Consider the following 22,144-nt stretch of genomic DNA (forward strand, 5'->3'; position numbering starts at 1 on the left):
GAATGTTTTAAGTCTCTAAAGTGCTTGGCTACCGGAAGGCATTTAAACTCCTGGTCATTGACATCCGATTGCAACGCTTTACGTATTGTGGACCGGTGTATGGCGATACGTTCTTTTAGCATTCTCACTGTTTTTCCAATGTAAAACAAGCCGCATGGGCATTTGATCAAATATATTACAAATCTGGATTCACAATTGAGAAATTGTCGAATTTTGATCTTTATCCCTCTGTGTGGGTGACAGTATGAGGATCAAACCTGCATGTATTGGCAGTTCGTGCACCCCTTACATTTGTAAGAGCCGGGCTTTTGGGTCAGCCAGGTTTTGTTTTTGGCGTATTTGTCCACTGGATCCGCTTGTGTGATCATGTCACCAATTGACGGTCCACGCCGGAAGCAAAATAGGGGTGGTTCACGAAAATGTTGTCCTATCTTGTCGTCATTCGCTAGAACGTGCCAGTTTTGTTTCACACTACGTTGAATGAATGTTGATGCAGTGCTGAACGTGCTGATCACATTGAATCTTTTGTTTTGTTCCGCCCTTGAACGGCCGCTCTCTAGGGTTTTTCTGTCCAGTACTGTAACACGCTCTAATGCGTACTTGACATCTGCTGGGCTGTATCCCCTCTCAAGGAACAGGGTCGCCGTAGTCATCAGAGCTGCGTCTACCTGCTCTGGATCACTGGTAATTCGTTTTACTCTCAGTAGTTGTGAATAAGGTAAACCTTTTTTGAGTGGAACTGGGTGATGGCTGGACGCATGGAGTAAAATGTTCTTATCCGTTACTTTGTGATAAGCCTCGCAGCCAGTGTGCCGCCTTTTTTGTACACCATTGTGCCGAGGAATGGTATTTCCAGTTCACTATAGCACAATGTGAATCTTATTGTGGATGGAATGCTGTTCAAATGTTCCACAAAGGTATTCAATTCCGTAATGTCCCCACTCCATATGATGAAAATGTCATCGATGTAGCGTAAGTACTTTTGAATGTGCTGTGCATATGGGGCATCATGTAAGATATGGGTTTGTTCGTATATATCCATATACAAATTGGCATACGAGGGTGCCATGTTTGAGCCCGTGGCCGTCCCGCTCAGTTGTAAATAACATGTCATTTCAAATCTGAAAAAGTTTTTGTTCAGAATTACTTCCATGAGAAGTAGTAGGAACTCCGATGGTGGACCGGTGGTTGTAGTTCTATTCGACAATTTACTCCGGGTTGCATCCAAACCCTCCCTATGCGGGGTGTTCGTGTACAGGCTTGTTACATCAAGTGTAACTAATATACACTTGGATGGATCAAAAGTCAGGTTATTGATATGTGCCATGAAGTCAGTCGTATCCTTCACATATGAAGCCATGCATGCAACCAATGGCTGCAAGTAGAAATCCACATATTGCGATAATAGATAGCATAATGAGGATCGGGCAGAGATGATCGGTCTACCCGGGGGATGAGTGACAGACATGTATTTTCGGGATGGTGTACAGAACAGGCATTTTCGGGTGCTGCTGGGTGAGGAATTTGCTAGTGTCTTCTGAAATCCACCCATTGGTAACTCCCAGTTGTATGATTGAATCAATCTCAGCTTTATACGTCACTGTAGGGTCTCTGGACAACCGCATATATGTTTCTTCATCCGCCAGTTGGCGCTCGACCTCTTCCTTATAATAGAGATAGTCCAACACAACAATTCCTCCGCCCTTATCGGCGGCTCTGATGATGATGTTTTTATTCTGTCTCAAGGCCTTGATTGCCTGTCTCTCATCATTATTAATTGATATATATATATACATAGGAATACTAGTTTTACTAGTGATGGTCATTGTACCAGACCTTTTCTGTATCTGGGACTTTTATATATAATGTGAATATAAAGAACTCAAAACAGGCGATTACTGTCTTATAATGCCCTGGCTGTAATAGTTGAATGACCAAGGCAAAGAAGAGGGACTTTCACACAGCCATGCCATTGTCAGTAATGCCCTGTTCGGAGGTGATTATTATGTTATATGCTAAATATTGGTATTTTTGAGCATATAATATACATTTTTGTTGATAGATAGATAGATAGATATTTAAACTACGCTGATGTACCTGTGAAGGAAAAAAAGTCAAGTAGCTAATGATAGCAGAGATGTGAAGGAGGGGGAGAGGGAGGTGAGGGGGTTATGGTAGGGTGAGATGTTGGAGGGGAGGGGAGAAAGGGATGAGGGGGGAGACGGGGTTGAAGGGTCAATTGGAAGAGAAGTTGTGGACAGTGATTTGAAAAACAAATGAAAAAAAAGCTTACAATTACCTTGACACGAAATATACAAATGGTGTTTGAAATATGACTTTTTTGCAAGTTACACATTTTACATTAGTGATCCGCCGCCTTCTCACACCACTAGCATCTGTGAGCGAGAGCCTGCATGTGGTGCTGTGAGTGTAACCGAGATGCAGTGCTACCCCTGCATCTCAGAAACGATAACAGTGCATTAGAACAAATATGTTCACATTACAGAAAAAATAGTGTCCTGAATTGTAATCTCTCAGAGAGCATGGATTTCATTTATGTCCGTCATTTAAATTCTTGAGCATATAATAATACATAACATATACAGTTGATGTAGACCCTTACAGTTTATTTTACAACACATCCCTTCATACATATATAATCATCATGTTAACATGTACATATATGTTAAGATGTAGCATATACAGATGGAGATCACTATGTAAATATGGTATGTACAAATATGATCATTAATTAATCGTAAGTACTCCCACTACAGAAACTGTCATGTTTACATATTTTACATAATTAAATATTGTTATGTGTTACTTTTATATAGTGGCCCCGGCATCTCCCGTCCCACAACAACAGGTGTCCTCACCTGCATCTTCAGTGTCATCAGAAGTAATGGAAGGTGAGTCTCTCACGTTTGGACAATATATGTACATTTATATGCAAGAACAGATTGATGAACATAGGACATTTGCAGATGTTAGTCACTTCGGAAGAGTTAATGAATACAACTTGTCACATCTAAGGTTAAAATTGCCTAAATGTATTTTGTGATTTCTTAAATCACCAGCCTGAGTTGTGATCTAACAACAATCTTCCATTCAGTAAACATTCACACTGAATAGATACATTTGTGAAGGTGGATAAATGAGTAGATCAAGTATTGACAAATACATATATTTAATATTATGTCAACATTTAATGTGGTACATAATTAAATCAACATGAATTATTACATAAAGCAATGTTAAGGTTATGTTCCATATAACTTATTTTGTGTTTTCTTTTTATAAAAAACAGATATTGAACATCAGGGATAAATAGGTTCAAGTGAGCATGAAGTTGATGATGTTCAGACTCCTGGATTAAGCCATTATTCAACTCCTCCCGCTCATGAGAGTTTGTCAGCAATCAAAGCTTGTGAAGCAAGAATATTGGAAGCAGAAAGTGTTCGTCATCATGAAATTCTAGCAGTACATGAAAGGATGATATCAGACATGAGCCATATCAAAAACATCATCCTAAAAATTCCCAAACAATTACAAAGTATGAATAACACATTGAAAGCACTAGTTGTCACTGTCAGCCAAGCACATCAGCGTGGGATCACTGCAAGAGACCAGGAAAACAACTTTCAGGCATCAGAGGATGGATCTTTCGATGCTGGCAACTTTTCTCCAGACCCATCAGTTGTGCATTCCCCAGTTCCTGATGAAAGATTTATAAATGGTGTATCTTCTCTTCATGTACCTCGCAACATTGAAGCTCTCCCATCCTCTGTTCCAACTATTCAAGACACACACGCAAAGCAAACACAGAAAAGAAAAAGTGTTAGTAAATAATTACAAATAACATCCTTTTTCAAGAAAAGAATGTCCCAGCCACCACAAAGTGCCCCTGTTACCAAGTGCCCCAGCAGTGCCACCGCCCATACCAAGTGCCCCAGCAGTGCCACCGCCCATACCAAGTGCCCCAGCAGTGCCACAGCCCATATGAAATGCCCCAGCAGTGCCACCGCCCATACCAAGTGCCCCAGCAGTGCCACAGCCCATACCAAGTGCCACAGAAGTACAATAGCCCATACAAAGTGCCCCAGTGGTGCCACAGCTGTTACCAAGTTCCCCAGCAGTGCCACAGCCCATACCAAGTACCCCAGCAGTGCCACAGTCCAAACAAAGTACCCCAGCAGTGCCACAGTCCATACAAAGTGCCACCGCAGTGCCACAGCCCATACCAAGTACCCCAGCAGTGCCACAGCCCATACAAAGTGCCACAGCAGTGCCACAGCCCATACAAAGTACCCCAGCAGTGCCACAGTCCATACAAAGTGCCACCGCAGTGCCACAGCCCATACCAAGTACCCCAGCAGTGCCACAGTTCATACAAAGTGCCACCGCAGTGCCACAGTCCATACAAAGTACCCCAGCAGTGCCACAGTCCATACAAAGTGCCACCGCAGTGCCACAGCCCATACCAAGTACCCCAGCAGTGCCACAGCCCATACAAAGTGCCACAGCAGTGCCACAGCCCATACAAAGTACCCCAGCAGTGCCACAGTCCATACAAAGTGCCACCGCAGTGCCACAGCCCATACCAAGTACCCCAGCAGTGCCACAGCCCATACAAAGTGCCACCGCAGTGCCACCGCCCATACCAAGTACCCCAGCATTGCCACAGTCCATACAACGTGCCACCGCAGTGCCACAGCCCATACCAAGTACCCCAGCATTGCCACAGCCCATACAAAGTGCCACAGCAGTGCCACAGCCCATACCAAGTGCCACAGCAGTGCCACAGCCCATACCAAGTGCCCCAGCAGTGCCACAGCCCATACCAAGTGCCACAGAAGTACAATAGCCCATACAAAGTGCCACAGCAGTGCCACAGCCCATACAAAGTGCCCTAGTGGTGCCACAGCTGTTACCAAGTGCCCCAGCAGTGCCACAGCACATACCAAGTACCCCAGCAATGCCACAGCCCATACAAAGTGCCACCGCAGTGCCACAGCCCATACAAAGTGCCACCGCAGTGCCACAGCCCATACAAAGTGCCACAGCAGTGCCACCGCCCATACAAAGTGCCACAGCAGTGCCACAGCCCATATCAAGTGCAACAGCGGTGCCTCCCCCTCCCCCTTCCCTCCCTTCCCCTCCTTTCCTTTCTTAGTTCACATGTACCACCTGCATCATTAATCGTTCTATTACTTTTAGAATTATGTGTATAAATTCTATCCTATTTAGATCTATTCTAGGATTTATTTTCACATAGAGCAATTTCCAAGAATCCTGCTAGTCACCCTAGGCTGGTGTAAGATGAATTATAGTGGAATAATTGCACATTTTATTGTATTCCACTTCATGTTTTTAATCTGTATATTTGTTGTCATGTTACTCTTCCATAGATACCATGTTTGTTATTGTCAAATTGTGGGGGACATGATTTTTCACTGTTTCTGTAGGGGCTTTGGTTATGGGGACCCAATTGTGATTTAGGTGATCACACTAACTGTCATTATTATTCTTTTTGCTTTTATGCAAGTTTCTAGTTGGTGTGATGTTTCAGTCAGTGAGTGGGTGGTCTCGGGGGATGCGGCTTGCCTCGGGCTTCAGGCCACTCAGTGAGGAGTCTGTCGGGCCAGGGGACGAGCACAACAGCTGAGAATCTGATAGGCTGTTGTGTCGTTCTTGGTCCTATCAGATCTCACGGGCGGCCCCCCCGGGGGGGAATGTACACTCCCCGACAGACGGCCCACTTGTCAAAGTTTTGGCTTCACTACCCAGCCTCTGGGTGCGGTCTGACGTGGAGGGGGTTTGGCCTGGTGGAGCACGAGCCCGCGATTGATGGGGGATGCGCACACGGGCTCCGACGATGACTTCAGATGTGCGCACAGTGGTTTGGCGTGTTTTTTTAACAATTGATTGTGTGGCCATTGGGTATACATATAGGGTCCCCATCTCTTAGTCCCATATACTCCTTGATAAAGGAAACGCATAGGAGGGACTTGTTTTCACACCTAGGGTGATGTTGTGTTTTGCTCTGAATATAATTCTTACCACCTGGCTCCCTGGCAGTGCACTGTTTCTCTCTTTTTTTCTCTTGTCTTTTAACCTTGAAAAATACCTAGCATTGATAAAATGTACAAAATTAGCTTGCATGCTTGGACATTTTAATTTTAAGCGAAGAAATATAACGGAGGAGACATGGCTGTTGCATGTACATTGCTGAGCAAACCTGTAGAATCATACAAATCTATGATTTTTCAAGCTATTGAAGCTCAGGAAGATAAAAGTGCTACAGTTGGTGAAATGTATGGCTTTATCAGAGATAAATATCCATACTACAAACAAGCAGCATATCAGAAAACGTGGAAAACTTCAGTCCGTTTCAATTTATCTGCGAATGAATGTTTTAATCGACTGAACCCACGACCTGGACAGAGGTACAGCTGCTGGTAAGTACATTCCTCGTTTAAGATTACCTTTGAACATGGAACATATCTGCTGCATGTATAATATATATGACCCTGTTAACCACTTGATGACTACAAGTTAATCATAATATGTATATGTAGCGGTCATGTAAAATGCCTACAGTCATCTCTCCTGCTGGCAGTAAGGCCTGGTAAGTATGGGCATGCCAGTATTAATCATGGAGGTTTTCCCTCACACCCTGGTGGGGTGCCCTGTGTATGGCTGGAACTGGTCACATGCTCTGACTCCATGGTTAGTGATGTCAGAGGTGTGTCAGCTTCAGAAGCTTACATAAGGCACAGCACTGTGTTGCAAAGTTAGTTGCTGTCTAGTTCAAGTCCAGTTGAGGAAGGAGTTCAAGTTCTATGATCACGTCAGTTAAGCTATAATGACCCCATGAGGGGCTGTGTCTAGGGACCTGGCACAGGATAGTGATTCCTGCGGGAATAGTGAATCCCTGATCTAGGTGACATACCTAACTAAAGGGGGCACGGGCAAGATGAGCGGCTGAAGATACTCCTTGTGGAGGGCAGCTGCCCTGCCGTGTCAATAAAGATGAGTTCAGCCAGAAACCCTCTCGTGTATCTATCTGGAATGAGTGTACAGAGAGGAGAACCACGGAGGATTCCTCACCAGGATTATCCCCTTGCGGACGCAGGGACCCTGGTGAGGTGGAGGCGTTGCACTGGAACTAGGTGAGACTCAGCACACTACCTCAGCTGCCTGTCTGGACGGGTCCTCCCCACACACCATCATGCGGGAGACTCAGGAGTCCTGTAGCCAACAGGTGCACCACCAGACACTACTACCATGTAATGGGGACCGGTTAGACCACAGGGGCCAATGTGAGATTGGGTGGGTCAGGCCGGGCCAGAAATACCGTTACATTTGGAGGCGCTGCTGAGATCAGATCTGTCATCAGGACAGGCTCTAGCTAGGCACACTGGGAAACAGGGAGAGTGTCTGCTGCCACTTTGTGCTGCGTAGGGACGGACCTAGGGGTAGTCAGGGAGGCTGACGGGATATTGTCAGTTCGCAGGGACAACCTAGGGGCCTGAAGGGAGTGAGGGGTCTGGAGCCGGGCTATAGCTGACCGAGTCACCTTGAGGCAGCGCTAGTTGGTAGGATGCCTGAAGGGATAGCCTGTTAACATGGTCAGGAGTCCTGGAGAGGGTCGGCGCTAGGCTGACCAAGACAGGTAGACGCCCCAAGTACTGCATGGCAGAGCTAGCCAGAGTACCTAGCCCATTCCAGACACTCGCCGTAGGGAGCACAGACTGGGAGGAAGGAGACACAGCAGACACTGAGAGAGTGAGCCTAGCCTGAGGTAGTGCAAAACTGGGTCACACCTAGATAAGGTACACATGTGGTGGTGCATCTGAGCTAATCTTTATTGTACCGGTGTGGTGGCTGCCCCGCAGAGTGGAGCCCCATGTACGACAACTGCTACGAGAGAGTGGAGGATCCGCGTGGCGCGGAGAACGTAAAATGGCGGACAGAGGCTGATGGGGAGGGCACCCGTGGCGTGCAACCCACTGAAGAGCAGACTGTCGCTGAATTGTCCTTAACGAATCTGCTCTGGAGCGGAGCAAAGGCCGTGGCTGCCCCGTTTTTATCCGCGAGGGGCCACCTTTGAAGAGTGTGAGGACATTGCAATAATTGGGGGAGAACCCCGTGAGGAGAGCGAACGAATGGACTTTTTGGGCGCAAAAACCAACCAAAATGGCGGTTCCCGCTTGCTAGGGAAACCGCATGGGCCAGGCGCAGAAAAAATGGCTGCTGCAGGACTTGCACAGAGCTGGCCGGGAATGGCGCGAACAGCAGAGCCCCGCCCTGATGGGGGGCATGGCGCGAAAGCTATGGCTGCGCCGGGATGGACAGTGACTAATTCAGCCCCTGTGCTGAGTCAACCGTTGAGTCTATGGGACCCTCCCCTGATTTCGACCAGGGGGAGTGACTTTCAATTATGGCCTGTGGGGATGCACTCACTGGGCCAAGGGACTGATATCCAGACGGCGCCACTACACAAAGTAGTTCCGGCTGCGGAGGTGATGTACAAAAAAGAAGGGTACCTTGCACAAAAAGCTGCTGCAAGGAGAAGGCGGGAACTAGCCGCGGGAAAAGACTCCAGCTCTGAGGAGGGAACTGGCGCGAAAACGCAGACCGCGCCCACCAGGACTGAGAGAGGTGCGGCCTTAATTAAGGGGCATGATATTCCCCTGTGGGACCCGCCCATTATTGCAACCCCTGGGGGCGGGTTCCAACTCTGTCAGAGAAGGGAGGAGCCGAAGCAGGGAGTGGCGGATCCAGCAACTTCCACCAGTCAGTTGCGAGGAACCACAGAGAAGGAGAGACCTGTACAGGAAGTGACTCCTGTACAAAGAATGGCCTGCTCCTCCACTGTGGGCACTATGGTCTCCACCCAGCCCTACTCAGTGCCCGGCGGAGTGCTGGTGGTGAGGGTGGCCAATACTGAGACGGTGGTCGGGCTCTGCCTACAATGCGAGCTGCCCGGAGGTACTGTGAATACGGTGGCACGTTGCCCTCATTGCGGGACTTTGTATCTGTGGCCTATGCCCACGTTCATCCCAATACAGCCTGCTGACCCCCCGGTGGACGTGACACGGCGCTCTGCTGAGTCCCCGGGCGCGCTATGGATCAACCGCGCGAGTCCCGGAGACAGGGGACTGGAGCCGGTCAAGTCGGCTGGGTCACTGGCCATTGAGGCGGCTGGATTAACCCCCGCGACAGGGGCAAAGAGACTTTCACCCCGCCCCGAGACCCCTAGGTCGGGGCGAGGGGACTACTCTGATGAGGACCTCCGTGAGCTGGCGGTAGCAAAAACGGAGCGGAAAAGACAGACGGGAAGAACGACGCCCCGTGGGGTGAGTGACCGGACGTCCCCCGCAGATCGGCGATCCGACCGACGGAGTCCTGCCACCCCAGGACATGGCGGAGACGGGAGAGAGACGCCTACACCCCTGCGGACGGGTAAGCCAAGCAGCGCTATTACTTACCTGGTTGCAGCAGACGGCATAGAGCTGGAAGGGCCGCGCCAGGCCTCAGGCGCACGTGGAGGAACGGCATCACTTCCGGTGGCGACGGCGGAGCAACCGGATGTCGTCGTGGAAGAAGAGATCCCGCATGGGGGTCCCACGCAAGATGGCGAAGCTTCCGGTTCCGGGGAGGACGTCACTTCCGGTGGCGGCGGCGGAACCCAGGAAGGGGAAGCAGCGACGCTTCGGCGATTGGGGGAAGGTCCCCGACCGCTCGTATTGCCCAGAAAATGGAGAGACGGTTTCAGGACTGATGAGGGCGAGGAGACATCTTCCTTGGACCGGTCCACGGACAGTCAAGAGCGGGTAATAACCCCGTGGGGTCCTGTTCCATGCCCCTATGCCCAACCCCATGCCCTAGGTAATGCCCCTACCCCTATCACACGGTCACCGGGTTCCCCGCCCAGCTTGGAACTTGTGGACATACCTTTGGGGGGGGAGGAAAGACGGACTGGGGAGAGGCAGCTCAGTGGAGCTACGGAAGGTGATTCACGGGGAGGGGGAGAATTGAGGGTGGCGGATACAGCACCCCAACCAGTGGTAAAGGCCCCGGGCTCTTCGAGGTGGTTCACATCACGATCCACAAGGTCTTCAGGGGTGTTCTCGCTTGACGACGACCGGGAACCAGGGCCTAATCCCTTTAAGGAGACCCGGTGGTGGGCTCCACTATTTGAGGGGTACTCCGCATGGATGGACCGTACTCGGTTCCTCATCCGGCGGGAGGACGTGGTAGACTTCTGGTGGAGAGAGGGAGAGTTCACACCCGAGCAGAGGGACAGGGAATTACGGGAGAGGTGGTTCCAGCTGGAGCGTAGAGACATAGCGCCCATGGGTCCCGACACACTGTCAGATCCAGTAGATTCTGATGAGCCCCTATCATGGGTGTTACCTGTGAGGGCAGTTAATGCTGATCTGACCAGGGTCAGTAGGGCGGAGAGGGCTATAATAGTCAAGTATAAAAAATCCCATGGGTTGGAGTATCCCTATGTTCCGGAGCCCCTGATGGATGAAATTGAGGACAATAGGGAAAAGTGGCTCCAAGAGACTATAGAGCTGTACTTAGTCAATAGGGGGAGCGTCATTGTAGGTAAGAAGGCGGAGGAAAGGATAGACACCCTGATGCGAGTGTGGAGCATAGGGAGGAATATCCACAAACATAGGGTGACCTATAGGCCAGAGAGGGGATCGCCTAGGCATTACTATGTCACGGTCCTGGATATGGGTAACCGGGAAGTGAGGAAACCTGACCCAGATCACTATTATTAAGGGGGTACTGAGACATTACGCGGGTTCATGGCTGTTGGTCGGGGCGGGCTTGGCGGAATGTACTGAAGTCATGTTTACAATATGCTGAAAATTTGTATGGATGTTAACCTAATTATGTTTCTGTTGCAGTGCTTCCTGGCAAGAGGTATCTAAATTTAGGTCCCAGCGAGGACGATGGGATTCACCAGGGGGAGAATGTAGCGGTCATGTAAAATGCCTACAGTCATCTCTCCTGCTGGCAGTAAGGCCTGGTAAGTATGGGCATGCCAGTATTAATCATGGAGGTTTTCCCTCACACCCTGGTGGGGTGCCCTGTGTATGGCTGGAACTGGTCACATGCTCTGACTCCATGGTTAGTGATGTCAGAGGTGTGTCAGCTTCAGAAGCTTACATAAGGCACAGCACTGTGTTGCAAAGTTAGTTGCTGTCTAGTTCAAGTCCAGTTGAGGAAGGAGTTCAAGTTCTATGATCACGTCAGTTAAGCTATAATGACCCCATGAGGGGCTGTGTCCAGGGACCTGGCACAGGATAGTGATTCCTGCGGGAATAGTGAATCCCTGATCTAGGTGACATACCTAACTAAAGGGGGCACGGGCAAGATGAGTGGCTGAAGATACTCCTTGTGGAGGGCAGATGCCCTGCCGTGTCAATAAAGATGAGTTCAGCCAGAAACCCTCTCGTGTATCTATCTGGAATGAGTGTACAGAGAGGAGCACCACGGAGGAGTTCCTCGTCAGGATCATCCCCTTGCGGACGCAGGGACCCTGGTGAGGTGGAGGCGCTGCACTGGAACTAGGTGAGACTCAGCACACTACCTCAGCTGCCTGTCTGGACGGGTCCTCCCCACACACCATCATGCGGGAGACTCAGGAGTCCTGTAGCCAACAGGTGCACCACCAGACACTACTACCATGTAATGGGGACCGGTTAGACCACAGGGGCCAATGTGAGATTGGGTGAGTCAGGCCGGGCCAGAAATACCGTTACATATAATATGTATAAATGTATATATCATCATTTAATCAATTGAACTACATAATATAACAACATAGAGCAAAGAGAATATTTTCTAGCCCAATATGGCTTTTAGTAGCATCTATCCTTCCACAGTGATGGGAGCAGTTGTTAATCGTGATTGATGCCATATGGTCACCTACATTTGTGTATTTGGGTATTTACACCGCACCAATAAGGTGGATATATACCGAGTGCAGTAAGTAGAGTACTTGGGGAGTTGTCAGCCTTTGACCCCTCCTTTTACACATATTATCCCTCCAATATCTCCCTGCCGTGTTACTCACCTCCCTCCCATATCCCCCTGCATGTTACTCACCTCCCTCATATCTACCTGCCATGTTACTCACCTCCCTCCCATATCTCCCTGCCATGTTACTCACCTCCCTCCCATATCCCCCTGCATCTTACTCACCTCCCTCATATCTACCTGCCATGTTACTCACCTCCCTCCCATATCTCCCTGCCATGTTACTCACCTCCCTCCCATATCTCCCTGCCGTGTTACTCACCTCCCTCCCATATCTCCTTGCCGTGTTTCTCACCCCTCCTCCCATATCACCCTGCTGTATTACTTACCTCCCTTCCTTACTTACATCCCTTCCTTTGGCGGTGAAAGTGTTAATATATAATATAATAATAATAAAGGTATTATGGCAGGCTGGTTAACCCTAAACCGTGTTGGGACAGAAGGGGTTAAAATTTATTGACACAATAATACCAGGTTTTCCCTTTATTGTCCCTGTTTTGCAGCTCAGAAGCTAGCTGCAGTTAAATCAATGAATGAGAAATGTGCTAACTGTATTTGCGACTCAAGGGGGAGCTTCTAGCGCGGTGCCAAGCGCTAAATTGGAGGTGTGCCTGCGAGTAAGTAGGTATCAGTTTCCAGACCACAAAGTCAATTGAACAAGTGGTCTGTGGTCTGTGGTTTAGCTGAAGTGTTTTCTTGATACATGGTATCCTGCCGTCTCGTTATCCACTTAAGCTGAATTGTTGGCGCGCGTCTGCGGTTACAGATCAAAAGCCAAGACGGATACATTGTATGCCAGCTTGTAACCCAGACCGATTATAGGTCAAACTGCAACCCACATCACAGAGCCCCTTCAATTAAGTGGATAACTTGCGCTAGGAAAGAGCTAGCACTCTAATTTTTGTAGTGCAGCTAGGTTAAAAGAAACCATGAAGATACATATGAGTTTTATATTTTTTTCATACAAAGAACATACATTTATAAATAAACTGTATTGTATTGGTGTTTTAAAATGTACAGGCAGGAACCCTTTCCTGCCAAACCAGCAATGAATCCATTAAGATGCCCATATGTTATGGATGAATGAGCTGATGGATTTTTCATCTCCGTACTTCAAAGGGCACCCTGCTAAGGTGGTGTCCCAGTGTCTAAGAGAAGTCCGGCATTGAAGAGCCTCAGAGACCCTAGATATTAGGATGGCCAGGATATTTGTAAGTATCAGATACCGGTGCGAAGTATAGGCACTTATCACGGTTTTGCTCACCACAAACCAGGGTCGGACCGCGTGGCTGAGGTGGGGTTGTATAAGCACCGACCTTAGACCGCGCAGGCTGATCCGGATTGTGCAGTTTGTAGTCGTACATAGCAGGATCGGGACTGGAGAGAGCAGTGTAGTCAGTGGACGAGCCAGGGTCAGGATTGGAGACATCATGGTAAACATATTCCAAGCAGGGAGTCGGCAACAGGAGATCAAGCAGGTCTTCCTGCTTCAGCGAAATTGCTGCAGGTCGGGGACGAATTTGCACGAGTGGCGTCCACGACCCATGGCGCCAGTCTCAGGAAGGAGAAGGCTGACCGGAGTGGGCACACTGCCAGGCAGCACTGGTAAACCAATGCTTCAGCGCAGGAGTCCAGAACAAGCCTGTGTGGGGAGAGAAAGCTACAGACCTCAGGACACAGGGACAGGCCTCTGCTAGAGGAAGGGCAGCAGGCCTCAGGAAACAGGGAGCTGAAGTTACGCTGGAGATCCACCACTTCAGCACAGGAACCAGGACACGGCCTCTACAATGGAGAGAGAGCAGCAGGCCCCAGGACCCAGAGACAGACCTCTGCTATGGGAAGGGCAGCAGGTCTCAGGAGACAGGGAGCTGAAGTAACGCTGGAGATCCACCGCTTCAGCACAGGAACCAAGACATGAACTAGGAACAAGGAACATGAACATGAAAACAGTAACAAGGCGGCCAAGACAGGTGGCTGTGGCAAACACATCCATGAAGGATGCAGTACTTAAAGGCCAGCGGGCCAATCCCCGGAGGAGGGTGTGTGGGCACTGCTCCAATGAGTGAGTACAAGGCTAGGTTGCAGTGATAGCTTGCACAGCTGCAGTAGATACCAGGAGGAGTGTTCCAGGACTGCACAGGTCTGTAAGGCAAGGTAAGCAGTAAACTGAGGTGTGGATTCCTTACATCACTTCACACTTGGTAGCCAAATCCTAGTCTTGCTGTCACCAGGTTAGAGGTTGGGCCCGGTATGCTAAGCAGCTTAGGTGTCAAGTTAGCACATGCTCAGATCAAACCAGGAAGCAACTTCTGCCCTCTTTGCAAACTACAGGCAAGTCTGGGGTAGGTGGGAAAAGTTGTTCCCATGGGAGGATTGGTTGTGTATGTTAGTGATAGGGTCTTAACCTTATAAACATGCCTGCGGCCCAGTCCTAGTCAGATTCACCTAAGATCAACCAAGAAACATCCAAGGTTTAGAGTCAGCGGTTCCGGAATGTGAGGGGTTAACTACATCGTAACGAAGATTTGCACCATCTTCCAGAATTCGTTTGAGCTGGGGATTCATTAACAAATCCTGCAAGGACATTATGAAATCTTTCCCTTCGGCGAAGATATAGGGGTGGCAAGTTGCGCCTCTAGCCAAGGACTGTCGAACGACTCAAATCGCACACTCACTTGCATGCGTGCAGGGGTGTCCAGAGACTTTGTTTCGTTCAGTGGACATTTAATTTAGTTTCCCCATCCCAGTAAGTGTTTTACCAGTGTAATTGTGAATATTGTGTGTTTGTCTGAAAAGAAATAAATTACATTTTATTTTGCCCTCCTTGTTGTGGTAAATCCTGAATCCCAATTTAAATATAATGGTAATACCTGGTCTACCGTGACACCGTGGTCCAGGGGCAGAGAGGGTAGAATGGTCGAGGTATGTAGCTGGGGTCAGAGGGATGGAGATAGTAGGAATCCGCATTGATGTCAAAGTTCAGGCTCGAGACAGGACTGGTCCAAGCAAGTTAGGGTGAAGGCACAAACAGAACAGGAACAAATGAACAGCAGGCGGCTCAACGCATAAACAGAAGTTTATGCTCAGCAATGAGGAAGTGGTTGAGCCCAGTATAGGATGTTTACCGTTACAGATGTTTGTATTAATTATTTGTTAGGAGATCCCTTCACATTTTTGGTTTTACGTTTAACTAGTGCTTTATTGAGAGCTAGCATGGCAAGTGGGAAAATGATAATGGTTGTATACCTTGCACACCTGTGGCCAGACCCACCACTGATCAGGCACAGATACCTGAGCATAACAAGAGAATGGAGAGTAGAGTAGAGTAAAAAAAAAATGACCTTGTTTTAGAGAGGATGTACCAATGGTGTCTATTCACTCGTGGATAGATTGTTGAAAGAGAGACCACCACATCTGGAGGGAGCATCTTTTTCTCCACATGTGCTCCAAGCCCCCAAATGCAATCTTGTTCATTCAGCGATTATGACATATTACCTATAACTCTCCATACTAATGTGGCTGACCTGCAGGAAAGTACATCCTAGACCAGTTTCTTGTTCCTATTTTGAAAAGCACACCTGTAGTATTTGAACATAGGAGGGGGAGATTCATCTGTATCCTTATCTTAAAGTTGAATCTTATCTCTATACCGTAGGTGAATCTGATTCTCAAACTTACTGTAATAAATATTTTCTCATTTATATAGCTCTTCCCTTTCATTTTCAAGCATTGAAAGAGTTTTTGGGAATAAAAGGTGGTTATGGGTAAAAAAAGCATCTTGCACAGAATTATACAACACTGTAGCAATAGCCTCAGAATACAGCAGCGAATTTAGCTTAAATACACTAATTCTGCCTATCTTTACTGCAAAGAACTACGGCAGCCCGAAAATACCATTCGTCAGCCGCGACGTGCGGCAGCTCACTGTGCCACACCCGCAACATGAAATGGAATGCTGAAGAATTTTACTTCTTCCCCCCCCACGATCACAGGAACAGAACGTCTGGCTAAATCTGTAGTATATCAAATGAAGCATGGTTTCCTTTTTGAAGTGAAACTTCCTTAGTGGCACCTCATTCGAACTGGGGCAAAAAAGAATTGTGGAGACAGAAATGAAACGGATGTGACGTCAGTGCTGGCAGTTGAGGCCGGGCTGTGTTCTGGCTCAGCCCGACCCCAACACTGACATCACACCCGCTCAAAAAATCAGAAGCGGCGCCGGCGCCGCTCCTAACGGCCGGCAGCAATTTCCCCCAGTTGGAGATGGGCACGGGCGGCATCCGGGGCAGTGGGGACCGGGCCCGGCTCTCCTGCTACAACCCGACTGGCTCCTGGGACCAGGCCCGCTCTCTGTCCCAGCCGCACGCCAAGCTCAAATGACAGTAGTAGCTCTGTACTCCATCGGGGGCGAGTGCTTCCGCTGCACGGTGATGGGGGCAGCATCTACTGCTTGAACCGAGCGGCATTCTGCAAGTCCCCCTGCCCCCGGAGCAAACACACTCAAACACACTGACACAAACAAACACACATAAATACATACACATACCTCCGCAGGTGGGCTTGCTGCCACAGGATACACGGGCGGGAGACTCCCATGCCGCTGGGCGGGAGACTCAGACAGAGCTCCCCCCGCTGGGCTCACTCGCAAGGGGAGCTGTTCAGCTGCCGTCAACCTCTGCGCAGCCCGCGCCGCGCATGTGCAGTAGTCATGGCGACCCTGTCGGACGCCACGCATGCGCAGAAGCGTCTGGCAGCGGCGCCGTTAGGTGATGTGAGGGGGTGAAGGGGGGTGATGTGAGGAGGTGAAGGGGGGTGATGTGAGGGGCAGGGGGGTGATGTGAGGTGCAGGGGGTGATTGGAGGTGCAGGGGGTGAGGGGAGTTGTAGGGGTGAGGGGAGGTGAGGAGGTGAAGGGGGGTGATGTGAGGGGGTGAAGGGGGGTGATGTGAGGGGCAGGGGGGTGATGTGAGGTGCAGGGGGTGATCGGAGGTGCAGGGGGTGAGGGGAGTTGTAGGGGTGAGGGGAGGTGAAGGGGGGTGATGTGAGGGGGTGAAGGGGGGTGATGTGAGGGGGTGAAGGGGGGTGATGTGAGGGGGTGATGTGAGGTGCCGGGGGGTGATGTGAGGTGAGGAGGTGTAGGGGGTTAATGTGAGGTGCCGGGGGGTGATGTGAGGTGCAGGGGGGTGATGTGAGGTGCAGGGGGGTGATGTGAGGTGCAGGGGGGTGATGTGAGGTGCAGGGGGGTGGGTGATGTGAGGTGCAGGGGGGTGACGTGAGGTGCAGGGGGGTGACCTGAGGTGCAGGGGGGTGACGTGAGGTGCAGGGGGGTGATGTGAGGTGCAGGTGATGTGAGGTGCAGGGGCATATGCGAGGTGCAGGGGGGGTGCGCATACATCACACATGCACGCACACAGAGTCACACATGCACGCACACAGAGTCACACATGCACACACACACAGTCACACATGCACACACACAGAGTCACACGCACACACACAGTCACACGCACACACACAGTCACACGCACACACACACAGAGTCACACGCACGCACACACAGTCACACGCACACACACAGTCACACGCACGCACACACACACAGTCACACGCACACACAGTCACACAGTCACACGCACGAGGAATTCACACCTAGTGCAAATAGCTAATACAGGGGATGTGTGCTGAGCACGCACCTTCAAAGTCAAAATTTATTTGCGTTTTGTCAATGAAATTGTATTTTGATTTTTAATTAAAACATCACAAACAATTTCTTTGACAAAAGTCAAAGAAGTTTCACTTACTATGCGCGTGCACAGCACACACAGCTTTTTTTTCCCCACAGAAGTGTGCTGCACTCTGCCTGTAGAATGTTGAATACATTACTTAAGATTGTTTTCTATTGTTTCTTCAAAGAAAATCTTTCAAATAACAAAAAAAAAAAGAAGAAGATTTCATTAAGCGGTGTCAAATTCCTACGTTTACTAAAAATATAATGGTAAAGTTAGAATAAGTGACACTGTAAATGAATGGCCAATTAGATTATTTTGCACACATTAAAAGCTGATGCCCCTGAGCTTTACGCCTTTATTTTACATACAGTGCCAGTCACTATGTCTTTGCACTGCAAGAGGGTAAAACTGGATAGAGATTCATATGAAAAAGCAATTTTATTTTACACTTACTGTACATAAAATATTTCAGTATTTGGGCTGATACACTAAAAGCTCACGTCATTTGTTTTTCCACAGGGCACCCTTATGTTTAGTCTCCGACACCCCGGGGTTACATGACCCCTTTGTTTGGAAACACTGATCTAGTATAATACTAGCAATATGCTGAAACACATTTTGCACTAACTATGCCCTTTTTATCAGCTCCTCCTTTATTGCCCAAACTGCGAACTACAGTATATCCAGAATTCTACCCCTAGTACACAATATATAGTCTCACTGTATGTCAACATGGAGACAGATAATTATCCGTACAATTCCCAACTATATGAAACATGTAGTGTTTGACTTTAGATAGTTATGCTGACCCTAGTGGCCATATTCATACTAATACATATGATCTATAAGTCATAATAATAAAGAAAGAACCTTATACATAAAGTGAAAAGATAGCAAATATACAATGACTGCATCTTCTCAAAGTGGGAAAGAATAGCATAAATTGCAAAGTATTCAGCGAGGAATGAACACCACGACTATTGGGATAGAAAATGTTTTAATTCCCAGTCTGTGTTCATTCCCAAGGAGTGTATCCAGAACATCTCTCTGCGGTTCAAGATGTTTTCCCTATTTCCACCTCTGACTGGTGCCTTAACAAATTCAAGGGCAGGAAATGTAAAATTATTGATCTTACCTAAGGAACATGCAGAGAAATGTCTGGACACTGGATATTTTTCATCCTTCTCTTTAATGGAACGTAGATGTTCAGATATCCTCTGTTTTAGAGGACGTATCGTCCTTCCTATATACTTACTGCAACAGCCGCATTGCAACATGTAAATAACTTAATTGGTATTACATGTAATCAAAAATTGAATCTTTAACTTTTCTTTAGTGTAGATATTTTTTAAGCTTTTAAGTGGAGTCGCATATTTGCACATATTGCAATTTCCACATTTTTTAAAACCTTTAATCTTTGTAGTAACATTAGTTTTGGCATTGGTCTGTAACAGGCTTGGTGATAGATAGTGTCCAAGTGTCTTAGCCCTTTCCACATATTTTTTAAGTTGTTCATCAAGCTTAAGTACATTCCAATGCTTCAAAATAATGTCACGGATATGTCTGGATTGTCTACTATAAGTAGATATGAACAGAGGTGTTGAGTCTTTGGAGAATGTATTTTTTCTTTTCTTATTGGATCTTAACAGATCTTTCCGATCCATTTGTAGAGCATTAGTGTACGCAGAATCTATGTTAGAATTATCATATCCCCTCACTAGGAATCTATTTTTAAGATCAATGGATCTATCAATGAAGGCTTGATCAGTCGAACATATTCAGCGTAAACGTAAAAATTGCGCCTTCGGTATTCCCTTAATTAAAGGAATCGGATGTGCCCTCTTAGCCTGGAGAAAGGAATTCCGGGAATTAATCTTACGATAGAGGTCAGTTTGGACAGTAGCATTCATATCGACATAAAAACAGACATCAAGGTAATTAATATGATGTCTATTCGATTCAAATTTGAATTTTAGATTGTATATATTTTTTTTGAGTTAGTCAATAAACAGAGCCAATTCCATACTGCTATCTCTCCAAATCAGAATCAAATCGTCGATAAAGCGACGGTAGAATATAATATTTGTACGATATGGATTGGTGTCCCCGAAAATAAATAAAGTCTCCCAGAAACCCATGAAAAGGTTAGCGTATGATGGGGCAAATGAAGTGCCCATCGCCGTGCCTCGTGTCTGAAGAAAGTAGGAGTTATTAAAAAGAAAATAATTATGATGTAACAAAAATGTCATTGCTTCCATAATGAAAATAATTTGTGCTGGTGATAATAAAGATTTATCTAGAAAATGTTGTGTAGCTTGAATTCCTTGTGCGTGACTAATACAGGTGTAGAGTGATGTAACATCTAAAGTAACCCATGTGTATTGTGCACACCATGTGAAAGTGGAGAGTGTGTTAATTAAGTCTGAAGAGTCCCTAAGGTATGAAGGGAGTTGGTGAACAAGTGGCTGTAAATAAGAATCCACGCACTTAGACAGACCATCTCCCAAAGATCCAATGCTAGAGACAATAGGTCTACCTGGTGGATTAATGAGGGATTTTTGGATCTTTGGGAGATGGTGAAAAATAGGTACAATGGGGTGTGAAATGTTAAGAAAGGAGAATTTGTCATCGTTTAAGACCCGCAATTCCTTCCCCAGGTCAATAAGAGTCAGGTATTCTACAAGGAGAATTATCTGTCTCCATATTGACAAACAGTGAGACTATATATTGTGTACTATGGGTAGAATTCTAAATATATCCTGATTAAATTTATAATAAATATATGTCTCTCTGTCAACCACTATTTTATTCCCCTTTTTACTTTTTAAAATTAAAAAATATTTTTTTATAATAAACATTTGACATAACCTATATAGTTAGCATAGAATGTCCATATTGTAATTTTAATGTTGTTTTGTTGTTTTTTTATAGTTCATCATCACTCTATGATCCTGTATTGTTTATTATTTACAGATATGTGATATTGGGTTTCATACAGTGATGCAGGATTACTAACTCTATGTAGGTATAGGTCAGTCTATGCCCGTGTTGTGTCTCCTCCACGGTGGATGGCGCTGTGGGGCTCTCCCTTGCTTGCTAGAGACACCAGTGAGTCTGGGAGTCTCGAGAGATTAGGGACTGATCCCCGCAACATCACTTCCGGTTTCAGGCACGATCGGGACTTAGATCCCTGTATCTGCCTGCATTGACGTATCCTCCTGGTTAGATGGCGCAATACATTCTGGTGAGTGGTCCCTTGAGGCTCTGACTACACAAGGAGTCTTGCGAGATATTCTACTGGTTTTGCTGACGTCATCGATTCCGGAGGGTGCGATCAATCAAGGTAATTAAAATATGTATATAACTATGTGTTTTCTGTGATGGGGCATATGCTTTGACAAAGAGCTTAGCCCAAAACGCATCAGAGTGGGTGATTGTCCCCGTTTTTGGTGTCCCCCCTTGTTTGACCAATAAACTAGATTTTTAACCTATGGTGTGCTGGTTCCTGTTGTTGGTCCCTATGCTGTGCTCCACTCCCCTCTTTTGAGGCTACCTTTCTCCTGATCTTCAATCAAGTTGGATGCACACCTACACGGATTTCTTGCTGGTTATCATCATTCTTCAATCAAGTGAGTGGACTATGATATGATTACTGATACCTTACTGTGTCACCAATACTATTCAGTGACTTATTTGAGTGTGGGAGGAGAAAAGGGAACCATTTGCCTATGGTGATGTGTTCCCCCAATACCCTATAAATCCCACTTGAAGCCTCACATGGCAGTCACATATTCAATAACTTTATATTTGGTTGACAATGGACATTAATCTGTTTGGAACAGTTTCATCTGATCAATTTTACCAATGAAAAAAGAATATTGATGTCAGTGGTTTTTGGGACTTGTTATACAATATATCAGTGGAATATATCTGCTGCACTATAACTGGACCCAAAGTCCTGTTCCTTATATACAGTATATCCATTGCAAGTAAGATTGGAATGATGTTGTCATAACATTAGTATAGATATGGTGGACAAAAGAACAGGCTAGAATGCCGCTCTCCCACTTAACCCCCTCCCACCTCAACCAAGCCATTTTTTGCTTCTGCATTTCTACAGTAGGTCAGAGCAGAGGAGCATGTTGAGCAGCAGATTACTCCTAAAGTAAATAAAATAATCTATGGCACGGTTCTAAAGAAAACTATACCTGTTGCAAATAATTAATTACTTGGCTAATAAATTTGACACGCTTGGGACAGTGCAGTTGAGCATGGAGTGATGCTGATTTACCGTTAAGCAAACATATCAAATCATGTTAAGGCCCATAAGAAAACAAACCGAGTGCTCAA

General features: G+C 47.1%; 1 protein-coding gene across 1 annotated transcript in view; it reads right to left on the reverse strand.

The window, feature by feature from the left end:
* The window catches only part of LOC142492538 (antileukoproteinase-like), a 193,111-nt gene that overhangs the window by 147,400 nt on the left and 23,567 nt on the right, over positions 1–22,144 (reverse strand). The window lies entirely within an intron of this gene.

The sequence above is a fragment of the Ascaphus truei genome, chromosome 4 (assembly GCF_040206685.1).
Source record: "Ascaphus truei isolate aAscTru1 chromosome 4, aAscTru1.hap1, whole genome shotgun sequence".
NCBI lineage: Eukaryota > Metazoa > Chordata > Amphibia > Anura > Ascaphidae > Ascaphus > Ascaphus truei.